Genomic DNA, 6,000 nt, shown 5'->3' with positions numbered 1-6,000 from the left:
TTGATCTATTTATAAATGTTTGGCATTTCGGCGGGAAACACCAAATCCACATTTTCAAGGCCTTTTCTGTTCAGCACTTCAACATGCATATCATGGGGAAAATCAAATCCATACGATTCAGATTCATTTACACTTTGCTCATCAGAATGGCCTCCTGCCCCTCTCCACAAGGGCTAGCTCATGCCCATGAAGCCATTTCAGCTCTCATGGAGTTTCTGGGTTTAAAAAAAAAGGTGATTTGAAAAATCTGAACCTGACTAAAGAAAGGATTTAAACCTCAAAAGGCCCGATTACATTTTGCAACTCTACCTCTCCCAGATCAAGGGGGGGGAATCGGTTTAACTCAGTCCCCCAGGTCACCCTAATATCCCTGTGGCAGGCACAGCCCCCAAGGAGGGACACTTCCTACCAAGGAGGCAGCGCCTTGATGGTGCATTAAGAACTAGAAACTTGGAGGGAATTCTATCAATAACTGCTTGAGGAAAAATAAACCTCTTGCTCACACTGCTGCATTTAGAATCACAAATCTTTAGGACTGAAAGGGATAACTGAGATCATCCACAATAATAACAACCATCTGTGCAGCACTTTCCACTTGATAAATCACTCTCTTATCTAATCTCTGCAGCTATTTCATAAGAGAGGTACTATTATCATCACCCTCATCACTAGGAAATCGAGGCTCAGAAAGGTTGTGGATTCCCCAAGCTCACACAGCAAATACAATGGTGGGACTCAGACTCATTCCCTCTACACTCCCCCTGGGGCTTGTCGCCAACCCCACGGACCCCTTCTCAGGGTGAAACAAGGTCAGGATTGTCCACACTGGCCAGGCTGGCCAGCGCCCATCACATGCAGGGAGGGGGAACAGAGCCAGAACACCCACCTCCTGCCTGACATTCTTTCTGCTTCTCCGAGGGATGCTCCTCTCCCTTGATCGGAAGAAGTCAGGAAGGAAAGGAGCTTATCTCTTCTTGTGAGGTTCAAAGAAATGGCTTCATTGTTTCTGACACTGTAACACCCACCCTTTTGAAATAGTCACAAACAGAGCCACTCGCTTTAACATAGGTTATCTTTCCCATTCTTGTAACAACCTGGTGAAGCAGATACTCTGTAACCCATCTTCCTCCAACAGGAAACGGAGAGTCAGGGAGAATAAATAATAGCATCCTATGACCTAAATGATGAAATGCTAACAGTGCAGGAACTTAAATCCAAGTTTTCTGGCACCAACCGAAAGATCTTTCTGCAAAGCCGCACTGATGGCATTTGGCTCCCGCCCCACAAGGACAACCAGTGACAGAAGAAGGAGCTAATGGAGGGAAAAGGGAGGGAGGAAAGTTCTCTCCAAGGGCCTGCAAAGTGGAAAGATTACCATACAACCTGCCTGTTTGGCGAAGATCATTAAAAACTGTGGGAAAATTGTATGCGTAAAAAGCCAGACAGACAGAAAAGAAGAACACGGACTGGCTTAAGGTAAAGTGGAGTACATATGTTTATGTATGCAGAAGACATACTGTTTTACCTCTTCCAAATATATGCAAAGTAAGCTATAAATTAGTACTAATCAGTACCCGTGAGGTGAATTAATTAAAAAGTTATAATTCACAAGAGGCCTATGTTACTTGATAATGGATCACCAAAGCTTATGAATATGAGCATTAATTACTTGCACCAGATGTTGAAGGAATGCTTAATTTCTTGAGCTGTTGGTTGCAAGCATCCACTGATTTTATACAGCTTTGAAATGAAGCTAACATTATTGCGTTTACTAAATCATTATTTTAACAAACAGCCACCACTTACTAATGACTTAATATCCAATGTCTTGCTGTGCTAGGGATCTTATACTCATGATTTCACTGAACCCCCACGAAAACTATGTAAGATGAACATGATTATTATCATTTTATATGTGCTTAAAAAAAAAAAAAAAAAAAAAAAAACTCTGTGACCTAAGAAGACAAGGTCACACATTACATAAAGAGCCACACATATCCGCACATATGAACTTGCATCTGCCAGATTCCACCCAGGCAATGGCATTTCCTTCAAATGAACCTCTGGCAATTCTGGTTTCCTAAACTCTAAATGAGAATTTATCCCATTTGTAAACCATTTGGTTTTGCCTGTTTTTCATCCGAAGCTTGGAAAGACTCTTGAATCTTAAATCTGCAGGTACATGAGTCCATTTGTTTCCATGCTATCTGTTCATTTCCTAATTTGTTTCTCAATTCCACTTTAACCAAAACCAAAATCAAATGTTTCTGCCTGGTGGGTTGCACACATACAGAGCCAAATTCCAGTCATCGCTGTGAGGGCTGAGGAGCAGAATGAGCACAAATAAGTCACAGCCACAAAGTCCCAAAACCTCACTGTGTGTGTCTGCAGGAAAAAGGAAGCAGCAGAGAAATTAGAATTTAAAAAAAAAAAAAATGGATTCCATGTGGTTTTAAGTTTTTGAGATGTTTTACCTTTTAGTAGCATTTTTTTAATTTTCTACAAGAAACCATTTTTCCTGGGTAATAGGAAAATGCAGGATAATTACTAAAATTACCAATGACAGTTTGGCTGGGTATAGAATTTTTGAATCAGAGACTTCATAAATGTTGTTCCATTGACTGCCTTTACCCAACATTGTAGAAAGAAGTCGACAAGGGATCCTTGATATTGTTTTCCACTGTACTTGGCCCTATCTGAAGTTTTTTAAAATTCTTTTGTTATCCATGAAATTCCATATTTTCACAGGCCATGTCAATATGTTTGTCAGATTTACATAACTCTTCTTAATAAGATTCTCATGACAGGTTCACAAAAGACTTGTAGAGTCTTTTGTGACTTTATTCCATATGATTCTGAATATTGTTTTCATCACCCTGTATCTCTATCATTTTTCTTTTCTCCATCAGAGTTTCACTCATGATTTGGTGCCCCACCATTATTTCTGCTGGACTTGGAATTTCGACTCTGCTATTATGTGCATCCTGATGTTATTTTCTGGTGTCTGCTTTATCCCAATAATGGCAATGAAATTTTGGTCAAAATGCAATTAAATATCTTAGGAGACTCGATGTCCTAAAGTTTGTATGAACAAATCTATAAAACGAAGCGGGACATTATGGGGGAGGAAGTGAGGAACGGGAGAAATTAAAAGAGAAGAGAAAGTCAGCCAGTAAAAGATATTAAAATGAGTTTTTAAACTAAAATAATAAAAGCAGTGGTAGACCATTGTCGATCTAAGCAGGCAAATCAAGAGAACAGTATGATTTCATTTATTCAGAAGCATTTCAGCTAGGAGGGGAAAGGAACCTGGCAATGGTAGTGAAGCTCCCAGCTAAGCACTGAAGGGGAAAAAAAATACGATGCTACAACCTGGACCTACATTTCATAACTTCTGTTCTGGATGAATTAAAAATGTCAATTTTAAAAACAAAAATATTTAGATAAAATTAACAAATATTTATATAATTTTTATCTATAAGAAGGTCTTTTGAAGTATTTCACCAAATACATTTAAGATCATAATGTAAAATCTGACAAATCCTAGTCTATGAAACTCAATTAGAAAAATAAACACTGAAAGCATCAGAGAAAGATACCAATGGGAAATTCACCAAAAAACAAACAAACAAACAAACAAAAAACAGAAATAGAAATATGTATGGCTAAAAACAAGAAAAACATTTAACCTCACTCTAATCAAAGCATTATAAATTGAAGGAAACTCTTCACATGTTCTCAGCTTTCATCTCTCGCTTCATAGTCTCTATTTGTATGCATTTGTGAGACATAAAGAGAAGATTTGATTAGGGGAGCCTGATGAGAACTCAAGGTGGCAGAACTTGCTGAAAATTGGTCAGAGAGAAGACAAACATGAGCTGGAATAACATAACTATCCTGCAATTTAAAAAAAGGCAACAGGTTGGACTAGGTTCACATGACAGAAAACTCACCATGGACTGGGGTAGTCAAAGAAGTCATTTAGGTAAACTGGACCCTTGAACCTGAGAAAAGACAACCAGTACGGTGGACTCAGATATACTCCAAACATGGCAACCTGCCTCAGGTGATCAAAATGGCTATGAATTCACAGAAGATAACCAACAGGAGGAAATTAATTCAGTCTAGATGGCAAGCAAATGTGCCTGTGAGTCATGCTTTAGAGTTCAAAAAAGCCAATTGATGTATTACTTTCACATAATCATCTCACCAGTCTTGGTATTAGGCAATGCAGAGACCATGCCCTCATTTTAAGAAGAGAAACCAAGGCTTAGGGAGATGTGCTCAGGTATGTGTAGCTGTACCACTAGATATTACCCAACAAGATACTTCAGCCCCTGCACAGAGGGCAGTGCTGCCTTCTTTATCAGCTTGGTTGCTACATGGAATAACAATGACCAGCTCTGTACTTCTACATCACATCTGTGTGGAGTTCAAGGAGTGGATCCTCATCCAAAGTTCTAGTGCTTGTACTAAGGAACACCAACTAGTGTTGGATATAAAACATTAGTAGACAAGAATGTTCTTAAAGAATCCAGATGCTCTTAAAGAATCCTTGTTGCTATACATCTGAATCCTTTTCTAGAAACATTACAAGGGAGTGTAAAAGTTGCTTGCCTGAGGGCATCATGGCTATAACCACATAAACTAGAATACAAACTAAACATCAGCTACTCTCTAAGTTCTTCTACCTCTGAATTTTATACCATAGACTGGGTAGGAGGTAGGCACACACTCAGAGAACAAAAAGGGCAAAAGGACTGGAAACCATTTGATGATTAGGAGTGGCCAAGGAAACCATGGACTAGAAATAAGAAGATACTGAGAGACAAGAGAAATGTCTGTGGTGTTGTCTTAGGAAAGAGTGACTCAGTTCCAATTGTGTGGCCACAAAGAGGAAAATTGAGACTGAAGATAGAAGGCCTGGAAGTTAGGGCTTTTTAAGGAGTAGAGCTGCCCAAAGATGAAACAAGCAGCGTCCATGAAGGGGAAAGAGAAGGAGAGGAGGAAAACAGCTCTTGAGCTCCTGTCTCGGTCCTTGACATGCGTGATCTCTAACCCCTACAACAATTGTAATACCCGGGCATTACCAACCCCCTCTTCCGGGATGGAAAACTGTTACTCAGAAAGAAGTCATCTGATCAATATCAGGGTCATGGAGTTACTGAATGCCCCATCAGGAGGATGTTAAAACAGAGGATGGAATACCAATTTAAATGGATTTATGCATCACATGTGACAGGTTGAAGAAAAAAAATCTTTATGATCCTTTCCAGCCAGGGAATCTCATGATTCTGTTGTGCTAATCACAATGAAGTACCATATACCTCAAAATACTGAATGGAAAGAAAAAGTCCCACTGATACTCATCTGCTGCCACCATCACCACCACCAAGACCACCACCATGATCACCACCACTATGACGACTACCAATAGGATCACAACCCCAAGATCACCACCACCACACCACCATGATGACCACTACTATTATCCTCATTATCAGTAGTGACATCTGTTGTGTGTGGAGGACTAGCATAAGCTATAATTACAGATGTTGCCATTAAACACAATGAGCACCAAGGTGAGGATTTTTGTCATCATTTCACAGATGAGAAAACTGAGCCAAATTGTTTACAAAAGGTCATCACGCAAGTAAATGACAGAACTCGGACTCAAGCCCAATTTTGTCTGGTTCCAAGGCTGGAGCCATCTTCAGAATGCCCCATTCTCTCCCTAATTCCTCTTGTGTGCCACATGCCGATATTGCACCTGAGCACAGAGCATACCAAGGAGAGGAGAAGGTGCTGGAGCAGTCCCTGCTCCTGTGGGGTTTGTTTGTTTTTTAATGTGTTCTCCTGCACAGAGCTACCACAAGCATCACTTCCGTGGTTACTGTCTCCTTGAGAACATAAAGACCTTCATGGCATGATAAGAAGCTGACAGGCTTCTAAGCTCACTGAGGCTCCAAAAGGCGGCTCCAGGATACAGTAACATGCCAT

This window comes from Mustela nigripes, chromosome 7 (assembly GCF_022355385.1).
Source record: "Mustela nigripes isolate SB6536 chromosome 7, MUSNIG.SB6536, whole genome shotgun sequence".
NCBI classification, from domain to species: domain Eukaryota; kingdom Metazoa; phylum Chordata; class Mammalia; order Carnivora; family Mustelidae; genus Mustela; species Mustela nigripes.
The sequence above is the reverse complement of the archived record's forward strand: the minus strand, read 5'-3'. Positions refer to the sequence as shown.